Source organism: Homarus americanus, unplaced genomic scaffold (genome assembly GCF_018991925.1).
Source record: "Homarus americanus isolate GMGI-L3 unplaced genomic scaffold, GMGI_Hamer_2.0 scaffold55047, whole genome shotgun sequence".
NCBI lineage: Eukaryota > Metazoa > Arthropoda > Malacostraca > Decapoda > Nephropidae > Homarus > Homarus americanus.
This window is the reverse complement of record NW_024724199.1, coordinates 667,005-684,681: the sequence shown is the minus strand read 5'-3', so window position 1 is coordinate 684,681 and position 17,677 is coordinate 667,005. Positions and strand designations below refer to the sequence as shown.

The 17,677-nt window shown below is 40.0% G+C and overlaps 1 protein-coding gene across 1 annotated transcript in view; it reads left to right on the top strand.

The window, feature by feature from the left end:
• Positions 1 to 6,108: 6,108 nt before the first annotated feature.
• Positions 6,109 to 17,677, top strand: part of LOC121864086 — a 216,359-nt gene continuing 204,790 nt past the window's right edge. Inside the window, exon 1 of the mRNA XM_042362995.1 lies at positions 6,109 to 6,149. The gene's annotated coding sequence lies outside the window, so the exon portion shown is untranslated. The remainder of the gene's footprint in view (positions 6,150 to 17,677) is intronic.

The window sequence follows — 17,677 nt, the reverse complement described above, 5'->3', positions numbered from 1 at the left end:
TCAACAACTCGTAATCAACCAGTGTATTCACTCCCAGTCAATCTTACCTTTTTGCACTGTCACTATGTTGAAATGTCCTGTAGTATAACCTTCTCCCCACCTAGTTATTATATATCATATTTGTATCATTTATGTGACTTGTATATTATTTGCCCATCAAGTGACCCATTCCCCAATTATGTAACTGTATATTTTCATCCTTCTGGCTGCCATGCCCTCTCAATAAACCGTTAATTATTATTATTATTATTATTATTATTATTATTATTATCATTATTATTATTATCATTACTATTACAACCACACCAATAATCCCAACAAGACAACAAACACAAAGACAATAACAACGTCAACAAAAATAACAAAGAACACCACAAAAGAACAGAAGAACATCACCAAGCGTTTGTTCTACACACTTACTACCAAACTCATAAAATATTCCCTTACATATAAATCCCATCATCTCTCTCGACCTTCCTCTCATCAACCCAGAAATGAATAAATAAATCGATTATATTCTGAAGGTTGAACGAAGGCTGATATCTGATTGATTAGATGAGGGGGTGGGGGGTTAGGAGGAGGAAGGGGATGAGGGAGGGAGGGGTTAGGAGGAGGAAGGGATGAGGGAGGGGGATAGGAGGAGGACGAGGGATGAGGAGGAGGGGGGTTAGGAGGAGGAAGGGGATGAGGAGGGTTGGGAGGAGGACGGGGATGAGGGAGGAGGAGGGTTGGGAGGAAGGGGATGAGGGAGGGGGGAGTTGAGGGGATGCGGGAGGGAGGGGGTTAGGAGGAGGAAGGGGATGAGGAGGAGGGTTAGGAGGAGGAAGGGGATGAGGGAGGGGGGGTTAGGAGGAGGAAGGGGAGGGGGGTTAGGAGGAGGAAGGGGATGAGGGAGGGAGGGGGGTGAGAAGAAGAGGGTTGGGGAAGGAGGGGGGAGGATCATAAAAGTGACCTCCTTTAGAATTTCTCCGCTTGAGTGAGTATTGGTCTCATTATCCTTGAATACCCCTGACAGAGGAGGACTGCATCTACTACTTAACAAATCATTAGTTTCCTTTCATTCCGCCGTGAATAGTAGGGAATTGGCAATGGCTATAGGTCGTATAATCAAGGTATAAACCGAATGCAGACTGAAAGCTATATCGTGTTTAGATCTTTCACGATAAAGGGAACTAACCAAAGCCAAGAAGGGAAAAGTTCACAAGGCAGAATAATAATGTTGTACCGGGTATGAGGTGTAGTGGGCACAGGTCGTTTACGGAGACTTACTTTACCATTGGACCCCGAAATCATATCTGGATTTTTATGTTAAGATTGTGGGTTAGGTTAGGTTAGGTTTAAGATAAAATTGATTTAGGCATTAATAGACCTCGTAACAATGAGTAGCAAATATACATTACATAAGCACACATTCTACCATTTAAAACATCACCAGCAACGGGGAAAGCGAAGGACATCATTAAGCGATTAGATAAGTGAAGAATTATCTATGATCATTCTACTAATAATCCTACTTAAATTACCTTGGGATATGAACCAGTAAATGTATCCCCAGGTCCCATTTATAAGCAGTAGGTGGACCAAGCTGAGTACAACGTGGCCTTTGTACACTCTTACCAACTAATCGTCAGTAAAATAATGTCTTACACTGTGGGGAGCAAACGAGCATTTTTGGGGAATAATTTTTGACAATGATTTTATACGCGGGGGAAGAAGAGGAGCAATGGTAAGTGATAGCTAAGACAGTGAGTAGAATTTCAATTTTGGGAGAAGGAGGGGATATTCGTGTGTGTGTGTGTGTGTGTGTGTGTGTGTGTGTGTGTGTGTGTGTGTGTTCTTGAAATGTAAGTGCACGTAGGTCAATAATGTTAAATAATATACGACACTTGCAGACATCGCCCAGGAGACAAATGTTAATCTATGCCACACCAGTTGGTCGATATCAGACGTAAACACTACCCCTCCCCACTCCTCCAGCGCTGTGTTTGAGAGAGCTAAAAGTCGTGTAAAACTGCGTAATTATAACTTCGGGATATTTTATGTTGGTTTTCATCCCTGCACGAGATTAGAATACTTTAAATGTACCTTGTCTTAATTTACATTTAAATTTAATTACGGCGAGTGTATCACGTTATGGCGGTAATGAAATACATACGGCAGCATTTGACTCAGTTAGCCCTGTACCTACTTATCTGTGTCACGACCAACACCTGTTATATGAATTAAAAAAAAAATTATCTGGGGTAATTTATATAATCGACATTGGCAATACTTTTTTTTTAGGAGAATTTCCATTTTGTGATTATTGTTGTACGTCTCATGTGTCACTCCTTCATTATTCATGTCACTCCTATATCCCTTGTCACGTCACTGCTTTCCTCTTCAATTCTCTACTTTATTCCCTCTTCTCCTAGCACTTGACTGATCATTCCTCCTAACCCACCTACCACCTCCTTCATTCCTCCTCCTCCTCCCTCACTCTCCTGCCACCTCACTCACTCCACACCTCTCATTCAGAAGTCATTACACCGATTTGACGGAAACCCTTTATATTTTCATTCCCCAGACATGACCCAGATAAACCCTAACCTCCTCACAAGAACACACAGAGAGTAAGGAATAAAACAAGTACACAGTTTACATTTACAGATGGATGTATAGACACAAGCAGTACAGAATGTGGTTGTTTACATACGCAGGATCAGTCATATATATACACTAGTTCACACACACACACACACACACGTATACACCTGAACAAACACCTTGAGCTCCAGACTTACACACTGACATACAGACGGCACAGATCTTCTTCAGTCATAACAACAGTAAGATATATTATACTGTCCAGAGAATTACCTGTAAAATGGTCTCCTCAAATAGATTTATTACTTTTTATTACACGTTAATGAGGCGCTCGCTAGTTCGCAGTTATTATAGCAAGGGTGATAACTTCAAATCGCTTTAAGGTCACCTGGTTATAACGCTGTTATTACCTGTAAGTGTAATATAATTAATGTTGAATTACCCCTCGTCACAATTATTACTTGTTAATTACGCTGTTCATTAATTCTAGACACTATAATTACTGACGCCGAAAGTGTGTCGACTCCATTCATTGGTTCTGTGTGTATAGTTGATATTATTCACTTAAGAAATTGAAAAAAAATCCTCTTTTATATTTTGCATTTTCAGTAAAACAATAAAAATAAATAAAAACAAACCTAAGTATTTTTAATTAAAAACAAAATTTTTAAAATAGGTCTTAAATGATCCAATTTTTTTAAGAGGAAAAATAACAAGAAAAAATTACAGAACATATATACTGGTTTGTTGAAGGGAGGAGTGAGACCTTGTAAGAAACAAAAGACGGTTATTGTGGTGGTGGTGCTCTGCCAAGTGTAGAGTTGGTCCTTATCCTACAGAGGGAGAGGGGAAGGGGCGAAGAGAGAGAGATGGGGGAGAGAGAGAAAGAGGTAAAGAGAGAAAGAGGGAGGGGAGGGGGAAAGAGAAGAGGGGGGGGGGAAATGTTGCTTGTTCGTTTACCAGAGTATATTTGTCTAATCCATCTCTATTTATCCATCTATCTATCTATCTATCTACCCTCCACCAATCCCATCATATATAAATCACGTGTCAATATTTCTCTTTCTTCCTTAATTCATTCATTCTACATAATCAATCTATCTACTTTCTTCCCTCCCTGTTCATTTATATCTTCGTCCACAATACCTCCTTCTCTCCCTCTTCCTTACCTCCATCCCCCTTTCCCTTTCTCTCCCCCTCTGCCTTCACCTCTTCCTCTCCCTCCCTCCCTCCATACCCCTGTCCCTTCCTTTCCTTCTCCCACCCTTTCTCCCTACCTATCTCCTCTCCTTTCATGCATCAGTCAGCTTACCCATGTAAATCCTGTAGCGAATAGGCAATAGTGACCACACCTGCCGCTCTCACGCCAGGTTGTGTATGTGAGAAACAACCAGAGATACTGACTGAAAGAGAGAGAGAGAGAGAGAGAGAGAGAGAGAGAGAGAGAGAGAACAATTCACTCATCAATCCTTGTTTACTTAACCTCTATCAAAATCCACCAGCCTTACCTCCACCTAACAACCTTCACAGACCATCACACAGAAACCTCGACCATAAAAACACTGACTCGGGAATACAGCCATTTAGCCTCTTCCAGAATTACCTTACTTCCTATTTTCCTTACAGCTGTTCCTAAAGTAATGATCCGTGACTTCTTTTAACTGCGTACTTTTATACTGAAGCTGTTAACCGTGAATATGTGAGTTAAGATTGGGAGGTAAATGTAGTCAAAGGGGCCATACGACATAATTTACTTGAATCTTAATAGCCCCCAGTCTTAATGTGCCCCACCTACATTAACTTAACCATTAGGGTCGAACCAGTGTTAAAATGGTTCCCAGTAGTAATCGAGTTCCAATTCAAAATGGACTTTAATTGGAGCCTAATCGTAATGGTTGAATTAGGATGGGGCCTATTAGGACTTGCGTTAATTTAACTAAATCATGATAGTTGAGAGACATTAAACAGCTCATAATCACACTATTGGTTCGTGTCTTAAGATGTAAACAAAACACAATAAACAATGGCTATCTATAATCTCTAACTTTACCTCGAAAGACTTAACAAAATAACTAACTTTAACAAGATATCATTCCTATCGTATATGGATAAATAGAACGTAATGTACTAATTCCTTGACCCCGATCCAGAATAGGGAACCTAATCAAACCAAACCAAACCAAACTAAACCAAACCTAACCTAACCTAACCTTAACCTAACCTAACCTAATCAAACGTAACCAAATGTAACATAGTCTAACCCCCTCCCACCAATGAAGTTAACCTAACCAACTGTAACCCTAACTTAACTATAATTAAACCAGTTTAAAACGTAAGGTACTCTTCTTCAACTTAGTCTACCGTACAGTACTACTAACCTAACCTAACCTAACCTAACCTAACCTAACCTAACCTAACCTAACCTAAACTAACCATAAGTGTACCTTTCTGAACCCTGGCTTGATCTCGGTAAAAAGTGGATGGCATGGCATAATAAGCAAGTGTTTTAACAGGCTGAGATTTAATCCCCCACACGTGTCTTTCAAGTACAGACCTAAAGAGACCTAAACACACTGACAGACGTACTTACACTTCCTGTCATATTAAGTGCAAAACAATTTTCCCTCCTTTAACTTTAAGCAAAAATGTGTCTTTTATCACAGAATGTCAAAGTTTCTATATAATTCCGGCCGCTCATCTCTGAAGGGCACATGACCTTAGTGGATGAGGAGCTAGGGGAGAGAAGCTAGGGAGGGAAGCGGAGGAAGGGAAGGTGGTGAGGGGGGAGTTGGGGGAAGGGGGTGGAGAGAACATTGTACCGCTTGTTTTTATTGTTCTCCATTCATCCATCCATCCATCCATCCATCCAGCTGTTAATCTATCCATCCATTCAGCTATACAGTGTATATTTCTCCTCCCATCCATCTATGTATGTATGTATGTATGTATGTATGTATGTATGTATGTATGTATGTATGTATGTATTTATGTATGTATCTAACGATCTATCTAGTTATTCATGGTTTAGAGCTGATCCGGTACAGATGCTATTCACTCTCTCACTAAACACAGCCTTAATGGTACCACTTATAGGTTAGGTTAGGTTAGGCCTACAACCAATTACCTGTCAACACTTAAATCATAAAACCACTTTCGATGATTTTTACAATTTTATTTAGACCTAAAATTCATTGCAACAATATTGGTGAAAAATATCATATTAATCTCACTTATAAAATGAAAAAAATATATTATGTATGTATAAATACTTGAAAATGTAATTAATTCCCACAACTAGTGTTCACAGAGCCAACCATTCATGTTGTTAACGCATTCATGTCTCTGTTTATTTTAATTTACATCACTATTTTGCACAGCATTTATTAATAAAACGACTTTCAATTTTGCCATTATTATTATTATTATTATTATTATTATTATTATTATTATGAATTATTATTATTATTATTATTATTATTATTATTATTATTTCTGTTAATTAATATAGTCTTTTTGTTTCAGGTGAGGAATACTGCTCGTCAGAAACGGGAGCAATACATGTCGTAAGTACATATTTACTTTGTGTAGTTACATGATCACACAAACAACTAAAAGGCATTCCTCATGGGGTCAAGAGTGTGTTTCTCATCAGTTCTCAGTTGGTGGCAGGAAACACTCGGCACGTTTATTGTTCTTGTAAGATATTCTAGTAAACATAACTTATAAACCTATGGTGCAGCTCACTGGGTTAATATACTGTACTGTAGTTGGTTAGCGTGTTAAATGATTAAAATAGGTTGAGACAGGCAGAGAGACATACACTATCAGGTGTGGGAGGCAGCAGCAGGTGTGGGAGGCAGCAGCAGGTGTGGGAGGCAACAGCAGGTGTGGGAAGCAAGAGCCAGAGTGACCCAGGTCGCAGGTGGTCGGTGCCCACAATATTCATCAAACCTTTAAGAATTCACACTCACTCGCCACCACCGCCAGATTGGAGAGTGGTCCCCTTTCTGGTGTGTGTGTGTGTGTGTGTGTGTGTGTGTGTGTGTGTGTGTGTGTACATATATTATTTTCGACATTTTTGGGTTATAATACCAGTTATTATAAGACAATGTTTGTGTGAATCCCTCTTAGGACGACGACGACGACAACAACAACAACAACAACGACAACGACAATAATAATAATAATAATAATAATAATAATAATAATAATAATAATAATAATAATAATTATAATAACAGACACATCCCATCATTTTGTGGGTCTCGTTATCATGGCCAGGAAGAAATAAAACCAAGTAAAAAAACGAGGAAAAAAAGAGAAAAAAACTTGTTGGGAAATTTATCGCTTCTGGTAGGGGGGGGGTTCTTACTTTCTTTCTTTACATTAAAATAAGCCTCTTGGATCTGAATGGGAAAACAAGAGAAAATTTCCTATGGTATTATTATTATTATTATTATTATTATTATTATTATTATTATTATCAAATTCTTTTCATCAATATTTTGAACTTTATTCTTATACATTAATATTTTTTTCGTTCCATCCCGACTGAAGTTATTATGCATGTGTTGGAGAGAGAGAGAGAGAGAGAGAGAGAGAGAGAGAGAGAGAGATAGTATGTAGTACCATTATAGCATCTATGTCGTAAAAGGATTAAGAAAATAGGAATCATGAGGTAAAACTCTACGGTATTTGCGACCCACGTTTCACTATTCAATGTACTTTCTCAAGTTACGGCCCCAATGGCGCTACATAGTGAAATGTGGGTCGTAAAAACCGTAGAGTTTTACATTATGCTTTATATTTTAATCCTTTTACTACATAGATGCTATAATGGTACTAGATATTCTCTCTCTCTCTCTCTCTCTCTCTCTCTCCTGTCTGTCTGTCTGTCTGTATCTCTATACGACCTATAATTTCCATAAACCTCTCCATCACCACCACAACAGCCCGTCCTACTTGTACACTCCAGACATCCATCTTTACCACAGTTTCACGCCTCAATTTTTCACGTTTTTCCTCACATTAAGGCACAGTCGCCCTCCCATTCCTTTACGCTTTGCCGCATACATTATACACGGTGATCGGACAACTTTTTGGCGTCTATTTTCTTTTTTTAATGTGTTTTTTTACGTCTAAACTTTCTCATACAAGTTTGATTTCTCCTTCACCAATTAAGGACAGATTTTTTTATAAATATCATTCAGGCAAAATTACTAGATAAAACTGTACCCGAACTGGTTTTAAAATATATATTGATACCTCGTGGATAAAACTTTTGCTGGCTACAGACTGGCACGAGCTGCTATTATCACCCGAATAGTTAAACACTGAGGCCGTAATTCCCATAAAGTTTGGCGAGTGCTTTGACAGATTAGTTCCTTCCCCTGTGCACGCCAGCCCAGGAGTACTAATCTTGGTGGCCAGCGTGAGAGAATCTGGCTGTCTCTGGTGACCTTTTACACATAAATAAATTTACCTGATGTTAAGCTAAACGATCTGGAGGGTGGCGGTCGAGTAATTAAAAAAATACTCGAATCATGTCCTAAGTGTCGCTTGTTCGCTCCTAAGGTACACCCTATCTATCTACCCAGCGGTGAATATACAGGTAGACACTTAAGTTGACAGGTGAGGAAGAGAAGCCTATCAAGTACAGTACCAACCACACTACCTTCAATTTTCTACAACAGGTAACTCTTAAACATCATTATTGGTCATTAAGATCAGGTATCTATTTGTTCCCAAGTTTTAAGTCAGTCTTCATACCGTGAATAAGTTATCCCTAATTACTCTGTTCATTTTCCTCCATCATATTATTGTATCTCTATAACCATATCCTTCTATTTACTTGTGTATTCAATTTTCTTCTATTTACATGTTTATTCAATAATTTTCTATTTACTTGTTTATTAAATATTCTATGGTTGAATAATTCTTTAATAATTATCTCGCATCTGTGTTTCGTTACGTGTTCGGTAAGTGTTCGAACTCCCGAATCAGCACCGAATCATTTTTCACTATGATATATAACTAAAGGTACATTATCGTTACCTGGTTCAGTCTTTACCCGAGGGGGAACACGGCAACAAATACTCCTCTCAATCACTCAGAGGAAATACTGTATTTCGTATTTTCTTACAATTTTCCAGAATTTATTTACCAGCTTGATGTGCTTCTCTCGTGTTTACGTCGCCTTTTGCCATTGGAGATTTGAAGTCAATTTTACATTATCTTGTTTTGTATTTTAAATTATTACATGTTTTGATTTTTTTTTTAAGAAGGTCTAAGATGTTTTCAATCAGTTATGAGATTAAATGTTCTAGGATGTTTATGTAATGTTTAATAGAATGTTATGTGTGTTTTCCTGACGTCGACTTTATAATTAATATACAAAAAATAATGTTGCTACTACTCCTACTACTACTACTACTACTACTACTACTACTATTTTCCCTCATTATCCCTACAATATCTGCTACAGTTTTACCTCCTCACATCTTTTCTTAAATCTCTATCTCTCCCTTCCATCATCTTGCCTCATAACTTCAAATTATTCATCCTATCCCAAATCTTAATTATCTCATCCATATCTTTTACTTAATTCTTTACCTCATCCTCCCTTTATCTGTTCCCTATACACGTTTTCGTTTCTTTTTTTCCCTTAGGTGTCTTTTCCTTAGTTCGGTTTTTTTAATATATAGTTATTATTTTCATACGTGTCTCCCTCCTGATTTATCCTAACCATTATTTTTCCCTCAGTAAAAACCCCCATTTTTTCTATTAGTCTCGCCACCCCACCTCTCTCTCTCTCTCTCTCTCTCTCTCTCTCTCTCTCTTGTAATGTATCTCACGCTATATCCATCATTCTCGCAATCACCATCACCTCGCCGTCCTTCTTGCAGGCACAGCACATTCATCTTCATCTCAGTGTGAACAATCTTCATTACGTAATGGGATACCCTTAGCGTCATGGTAGCGGTTCTTCTAATAACAACATTCATTCTCTTTAGCCTACAGACAAACACACGTACATTACCTTCATTTTTTTTATCGGTTATTAATTTCTTTAGTATCTCTGATAAGTGTGGAAATAAAATGTTTATATTGGTATTTTATGATAAGTTAAACATGGTAGATGATGGAGTAATGTTTCACTGCCTTAAATTTCAAAGTGTGGTGTAGGTGAGGGTGGTCAGGGTGTGGTGTAGGTGAGGGTGGTCAGGGTAATAGGTAATAGGAATTCAGGATTGTAGTGTAGGTGAGGTGGTCAGGGGTGTGGTGCAGAGTGAGGGTCAAGTCAATAGTGCAGGTAGGGATCTGGTTAGGCTGTAGTGGAGGTGAGGATGGTTAGGCTGTAGTGGAGGTGAGGGTGGTCAGGGTGTGGGGAGGGTGATTAGGGTGTGGTGCAGGTGAGGATGTAAGTTTAGGCTGTGGTGGAGGTGAGGTGGTCAGGGGTGTGGTGTAGGTGGGGTGGTCTGTAGTGAAGTGGGGTGGGCTGTAGATGGAGGCAGGTGGATCGGGCTGTAGTGGAGGTAGGGTGGTCGGGCTGTAGTGGAGGCTGAGATTAGATCAGGGCTGTGGTGTTGGAGGTAGGGTGGTCAGGCCTTAGTGGAGTAGGGTGGTCAGGCTGTGAATGGAGGTAGGGAGTGGTCAGGGTGTGTAGATGTAGGTGGAATTGGTGGAAGCTGTAGTGGGTGAGGTGGATCCCAGGCTATAGTGGAGAGTAAGGTGGAGTCAGGGTGTGTAGGTGAGGGTGGTCAGGCTGTAGGTGATGGTGGGTCGGGCTGTAGTGGAGTGGGAATGGTCCAGGCTGTAGTGGAGGTGGGGTGGTCAGGCTGGCAGTGGAGTGGAATTGGGGTCAGGCTGTGGAGTAGGGTGGTCAGGCTGTAGTGGAGGTAGGGTGGTCAGGAGGCTGTAGTGGAGGTAGGGTGGTAGGCTGCTGGCTGGAGGTGGGGTGGTCAGGCTGTGGTGGAGTAGAGGTGGTCAGCAGGCTGTGAGTGGAGGTGGGGTGGTCAGATGTGAGCTGGGTAGAGATTGGTCAGGCTGTAGTGGAGGTAGGGTGGTCAGGCTGTGTGCTGGAGGCAGGAGTTGAGGTCAGGCTGTAGTGGAGGTAGGGTGGTCAGGCTGTAGTGGAGGTAGGGTGGTCAGGCTGTAGTGGAGGTAGGGTGGTCAGGCTGTAGTGGAGGTAGGGTGGTCAGGCTGTAGTGGAGGTAACATATATAATGTATAATGAACGAGAAACAACAAACAAAAACAATAATAGACAAGTTGTAAACGCGATTTGTAGGCAATGTTCAGTAATGACTAAAATATTTTGTTAATTAACTATTATCTTCCAAATTACATACATGGATAACATTATTAACCTATAAATAACACTTTACAATGTTAATATGGATGTAATAGCTAATTGTATTTTTAGAATGACTTTTTTCACCCCTTAGATATTCTATACTCAAAAATGTTATACAAGTTAATTATTTCCTTTTAACATTAATATATTTTTATTTCGATATAAACAATTTAGTTTATTAGTAAAACTCCTTGTACCTCCATCCACCCTCCCCCTGTTACCCCTCCCTCCTTGTTGCTCCCACCCCCCCCCCTTGTACTTCAGAGACACGTGATATATTCTCTACCTTAGGAATGTTGGTGTTATCTCTGTCACGAATGTTCACTGGAGAGTCTCTACCACCGCCAAGGTTTTTCTCTGTGGTAATTCCTCTTATGACACAGTGATACACGCACCTCACGTCTCCATGATTATCTGTTCATATATCTTACTGTACAACTTTAATATAGTCTTAATATTTTTTTTGCTTTTCTCTTTTCTCTTTCATTTTTTCTACATTTTTTCTACACTTCCCCATTCCTAACATGATAAATTTCCAATGGTTTATTTTTTTGTGAGTTATCTTCCAAATACTACAATACTTCATTAATATATTTGTAATTTATTGATTTTTTTTTAAGTTAGATTCTACGTGTATGTATACTGGATATGTATTTAGTCGAACATACAGTATTAATACATCCCTGATACAATCAGATTAAACCGGCCATCAAATTATAGGAACTCTTGCGGGCACTGATGTCTCTACCAAGTTTCAAAATCATTTGTCCACACTTCTAAGATTTTTACTTTTCCAAAGATGGTTAAGACAGCCGAGCGATCCCCCCATTTACCCCAAGAATATACCGAGGAAGAGAGTAATCAAGAATGAGTCGTGGAAGAGCCATGTATCCACCATTACCCTCTTATTCCACTCACAGTCTTTACATACCTTTGTGTTAACTAAAAATAGATGTGGAAGTAAAATACCTGGATGTCTTTTTCGTATTTGCTATGTTATTTGTCTTCTTCTCCTCTCCACTTCTCACTCTTTACCGAGGCTGTGTCCATCCTCACTTTGGATGCTGCTCTCCCTCCCCACGTGCCGGGAAGGTGAAGGACTACCTCTCGTGTCCCTCTTAACCCACCTCGACAAGATCTAGTTTAAAGCCACACGTCTTATCCGTGATCCAGCTCTCACCTCCAGCCTGTGCCAAACACCTCCGTTGCTCACTATCCTCACCATCATTATTCTACACATTATTGGAACTTAAGATAGCGTAATATCTCTCGTTCTTTATATTTAGACAGACGACTTCCTACACCACTTCTTGTCACCAATACGATGTTTAATTATCACTCCAGCGAACATCTTGCCTTTCATTTCTCTTATTATCTATTCCTCGCAGTTCGCGACAACTCAAACTTTCTCTCTCTCTCACCTCCAGGTTTTCAAGTACAGGTAGCTCTTTATCACCCTCGAATTAATCTTCTTGGCTGTGGGGTGGAAGACAAATTACCTGGGTATTGCAAACACTATCGACAGTGTCATATTATACGCCACCGCTGTCAATTGCACCTTCCCTTACTATTTCCAGGTAAAAAAAAAAGAAAAAATTATGGATTGTTGATTTTCATGCATGCAAAACTGTTTTAAACTCTTACACATAATAAATTACGAACAAAGTGTTTCCGAAATATAACGCCGCATTATACTAAAACATGCAAATGCAATTCACACAAGTCTGTCGTATAGGTAAATGGATATTCAGGCAATATTATGCAGAATATCGTCATAAATTTATAGTCTCAGCAGCAGGTGGGTGCAGGTCACTACTCCACACACACACACACACACTAGCTAGGACGAGGCTAAACTACTCTCTGACCCTGACCTCTTTATTCTCTCTCTCTCTCTCTCTCTCTCTCTCTCTCTCTCTCTCTCTCTCTCCTATCCACACCCTCAATCACATACGCCTCCTCACATCAATTCCAACATGACGTAATGGAATCTGAAGAAAAAAATAAAAAATAAATTGACCCACCAACTATAAATCTGACTTAACCTCCACTAAACAGATTTCTTCACGGTCCATCTGTTATAAGCCAGATTTCACACGTTATAAAACCTAATGCTCGATCAAAGTTTGTGTTTAAGTAGATTTTTTACGGGCGGGTGATAAAAAAAATATATATGACAGGGGGAGAGGGAAGGGGAGGAAAAGTAGGAGAGGGAAGGGGGGAAAATAGGAGAGGAAGGGGTTATGGGAAGAGGTGTGAGAATATGCGTGTCCCTGTGCGTCACTTTATTGATTGGGGGGGTGGAAAGGGGTAAAGGGAAGGGAGGGAGGGAGGAAGCAATGTTCTGTTAACGAGAGGAGAAGTAGGAGGAGTTGACAGACAGGTGTCTGTGTGGTGTGTGAGTGTGTGTGTGTGTGTGTGTGTAATGAATGAAGGGCGGAAGGGGGGGGTAACAAAGATCAGAAGTAGGAGAAAGGAAGGAGAAAGGAAGAAAGGGAGAAATGAATGAGTATAGTAATCAGGCAGAGAAAAAAACTATAACCCTCGACCATACCTTTAATTACCTGACATATTACCCCATAATTACTCCCCATATATAAATAGTAATACCATATTAAAACGCACACCGACACACACACACACACACACACACACATGGCGGAAGTATACGGCGATATCGAGACTTTCCCTTTGCCTTGAGCTGACGACATAATATCCCCATTTTTTCCCCCAGGACAGCCGCCGGGTGTCGTAAGCATATAGCACTCGGGTTCTTGTTCATGGTATAAATGAAAGTTAATGGCGGGCGACACGGAAGGACTTGGAGGCCATTGTTGTTGACATAACTGTAATAAGTTGTGCTATCGTCTTGTCTCACAGTATACTACAGGGAACGGAGAGGTGTAGAGGAGGGGTAGGAGGAGGAGATAGAGGAGGAAGGGGGAGATAGAGAAGGTAGAGGAGGCGAAAGAAGGAAAGAAGAGGTTGAAGGTTCAAAAAAAAAGGCGCTATTGGAAGAACGTGGGTCAGGAGAGAGAGAGAGAGAGAGAGAGAGAGAGAGAGAGAGTATGATATAATACACACGCAAACAGATGGGATTCAATAAGGTGGAAAGAACAGAAGCAATGATGAGTGTGGAAGGACAAGGTATAGTAAAAAATAATAATTATGGGGGGCAAGGAGGGCAGGATTGGTTAACATACCTTTAGAAGAGGCAGGAGCAAGAAGGGCAAGGGTAAGAGAATGAACTATTAGAAGAAGGGGGATAAGGAGGGCAAGAATAAGGCAATAGATGTTGAGAAGAGGAAGACGCAAGAAGGGCAAGGAGGGTGGGCAATGGATTGGTAGCTGGGAGTGTTATTAGGTTCGAGTCTGGCGAGGAGGAATCGATCGCACAGTAACTGGGAAACTCCTCACCCGGAGAGCGTGTGAGCTGTCTGTCTGTCTGTCTGTCTGTCTATTGTAACGAAACAGGTACTTAAGCCCTTTTGTTGGTGTCTCTCTGCCTGCCTGTCTGTCTGTCTGTCTGTCTTTTTATTTGTCCAGATGTGTTACGGTGAGGTAAGTTTACCCTTCCTCAACCCCCCTCCCTCCCAACTCTCTCTCTCTCTCTCGTCTCTCTCTCTCTCCCTCCTTCACTAACTCTTTCTTTCTTTCTTCCCGTCTGTCTGACTGTCTCTTTCTTTAACCTGGACTCTTTTTAAGCCAAAGGATGATTGTATCGGTGCCAGTGCAAGACTTTCTTTTTCTCTCTCCCTCCTTCTCCACATTTTCCCTGTCTCTGTATCTTTCTTTCTCCCTCCCACTATCTCTCTCTCTCTCTACTTTTATTCCTTTTTTTTTATTTCCCTATCTCTTCCCCCACTATCTCTCTCACTTATTTTTCCCCCGGACATGGATCACTGCCGACAGCCACTCTGGACGACTGCACAACATGTCACAGCTACAGTACACACACACACACACACACACACACACACACACACACACACACACACACACACACGCCACTGGTACTCGATCCCACACATCGTCAGCCTGGTTGCTGTACAAATGGGCTTCAAATCCTAACAGGCCGTAACGTAACCTGAACCAACCCAACCATTAAAACATGGACCCATTAGAACTAGAGGTCATTATATTGCTGACCTTAAATCAAAGTGTGATGCTATACTTCGTACCCTGATACCCATGTCATTAATAACCGGGTATCAATGGTAGAACTCTTCACCAGCTGCCTCTGATATTGGCAGAATCAAAAACTCGTTTGGCTCTGGATTCCACACGGTGAGGTACGCTTATATAAGCGAGTACAATGCTTTTGTGTGACTGAAAATAATAAAAATGCATCGCCAGTATTCACTAGTAAGATATCTACTGTCTCTCTATACCGACCTTTGCTTCATTCCCAAGTGAATAGGGTGGAAAAAAGGCAGCAAGAGTCATAAGTCTTTGTTGTTATTTATACTGTATCCCTGGAGGCTAGTGTTGGGGAGAGAGAGAGAGGTCACGAGTCTCCCAGCTGCGCGTCACAGGACCAGTGTGTACCTTTAAGTCGCCTCCCCACACTACTTCACCTCAACTTTATATATACTTTGGCTCCTTCCGAGAACTATTTTGCAAGAGGAATCCAAGGAAGACATTCTTGATCCTATAGACATAGATTCACTGTTGTTCTAAAGGTGAGTTCCATGGTTCAACTTTTGCATCTTAGTGAACACAATCGTATATTGATAACACATTGTTTAGCGTAGCTGTTATGAGGACCATTCGAAAGAAAAACAAGTAACTTCATTGACTAATAGACAAACACATTTGATTGAGAGAGTGAGAGAGAAAAACTCACAGCAGATGAGGGACGGGTTACCTCAACGTTGGTTAGGAAGGATCACCCGCACAAACTAGAGAAGAAAACATCAACACAAGGTTCGTGAGACAAACTTCATCCATCTCTGGGGGGATAAACCCGTCTGGACCGGGAGAGAACAGCTCAGCCACTAGTAAGAAGAGTCACTACACCTCTGGGGCGACATCCAACAGACGGACTGAATGATGACCCACAGCAGAAAAAAATGAACAATTTACGACACTGTAAGACAATCCTTAGTCAACACACCCACTGTAAAGACGAATCACTCAACGAGGGGACCATCCTCATAATATCTGAGAGTTGACAACCACAGCAAACTTTAACAGGATGTCTTTATCAATCTTCCCAGATTTTACATCACTCTGAGGACCAGACATTTAATATCATTTGTCCTTTCCCGTCACTGCGTTCCTCTGACCCTCGCACACTCAATATTGCTTATTAATGTTGCTACCCTTGTCCTTTCATCTCTAATAATATGGCCAAAGTATCTCATTTCACTTACTCTATAAATTTATATTATCATTTCTCTCGTTACGGTAACCAATATCATTACTTCTCCATTTGTTCTTCTGTTAGTATAACCTGTCTTTAACATTCTCCTGCAGCGTCACATTTTGGAAGTATCTCACCTCCTTCTGGTGTCTGCTGAAGGTGTCCACTATCCTGACCCAACAGTACTGACGATACTTTACCTTTCAACAGCCCCTTTTTCTCAAATTGAAAATAATGTTCCCTTTTAACAGGTCTCTAAGATTACTGAATACTGCTTTTTTTTCCTTGTCCTATTCTCCTTTTAATCTTGTTTTCTTATCTATCATCATAACTTTAATTCTAACTTACAAATAACCTTTTTTTTCCATTAATCAGTAAACCAGTGTTTGTAATTCCTCTTCACTATCTGCAGTAAGAGCCGTATCATCAGAGTACTGAATACATATTATTACTTCAGCAATTTTTTTTTATTTCTTTTATCACTTCTTACAACTTATCTGCCTAAAAATTCTGACTATTCGTTATATAGCGCTGTAGACAGCATGCAGCCTTGTCTAACCCCCTGTCTATTTAAAACTTTGCATTCATTTCTTATTAAATGATTATCCTAATCTGGATGTACTCTAAGACTCCTGGCATTATAGGAAATAACACAAATACAGTGCTGATGTTTTCAAGCCATTGGGAATTCTCCTTCGTTGTAAAGACACTAAAATACTGTAGTGAAATATTTGATCCTTTTCCTACCAATTCATTTTATAAATTCTGCTGGAAGAAGATTAACTCCACAAGTTTTAAAAATTTTAGTTTTGCTCGCAGCTGTCTCTACTTGTTTCCAAAGCTGGTATCTCGATGTTTATTTCGTTTTCATTCTGTACCTGAATTCTATTATTCTAATTTTACGATTCTTTTTCACACTCTGTTCACCTTCCTCTTACTTCTTTGCCTCAGAAACTAATTTATTATCTTTACTACTGCGTTGATGTCCTCCTTTCTGTTTCATTTCCTTGATTTTTCTGTTCAACACCTTGAAGGTATATCTCCTGCCCTCACATCATATCTTCTTGCAATTCCGTATTTCATTTTTTTTTTTACATTTCTTTTTATTTCTGAGAAAAGTTCTTTGTAAGTCTCACTCCATTTTATTAACCTTCTTTTCATATTAATTTTCTAAAGAATATTCTTTGTTATTCACTCAGTGTTTTTTCTCGTTCTTTGTTATTTTGTCCTGAATGTTTTTCCTACTCTTTAATGATATCATTCTCAACTCATTCCATCACTATTTTGTATCTTGCTCTTCAACTCCTCCCTTCAACATTCTTCAAGATTTGTTTTGGGTTCAATTTCATAATTCATCACTGTCTTTGTTT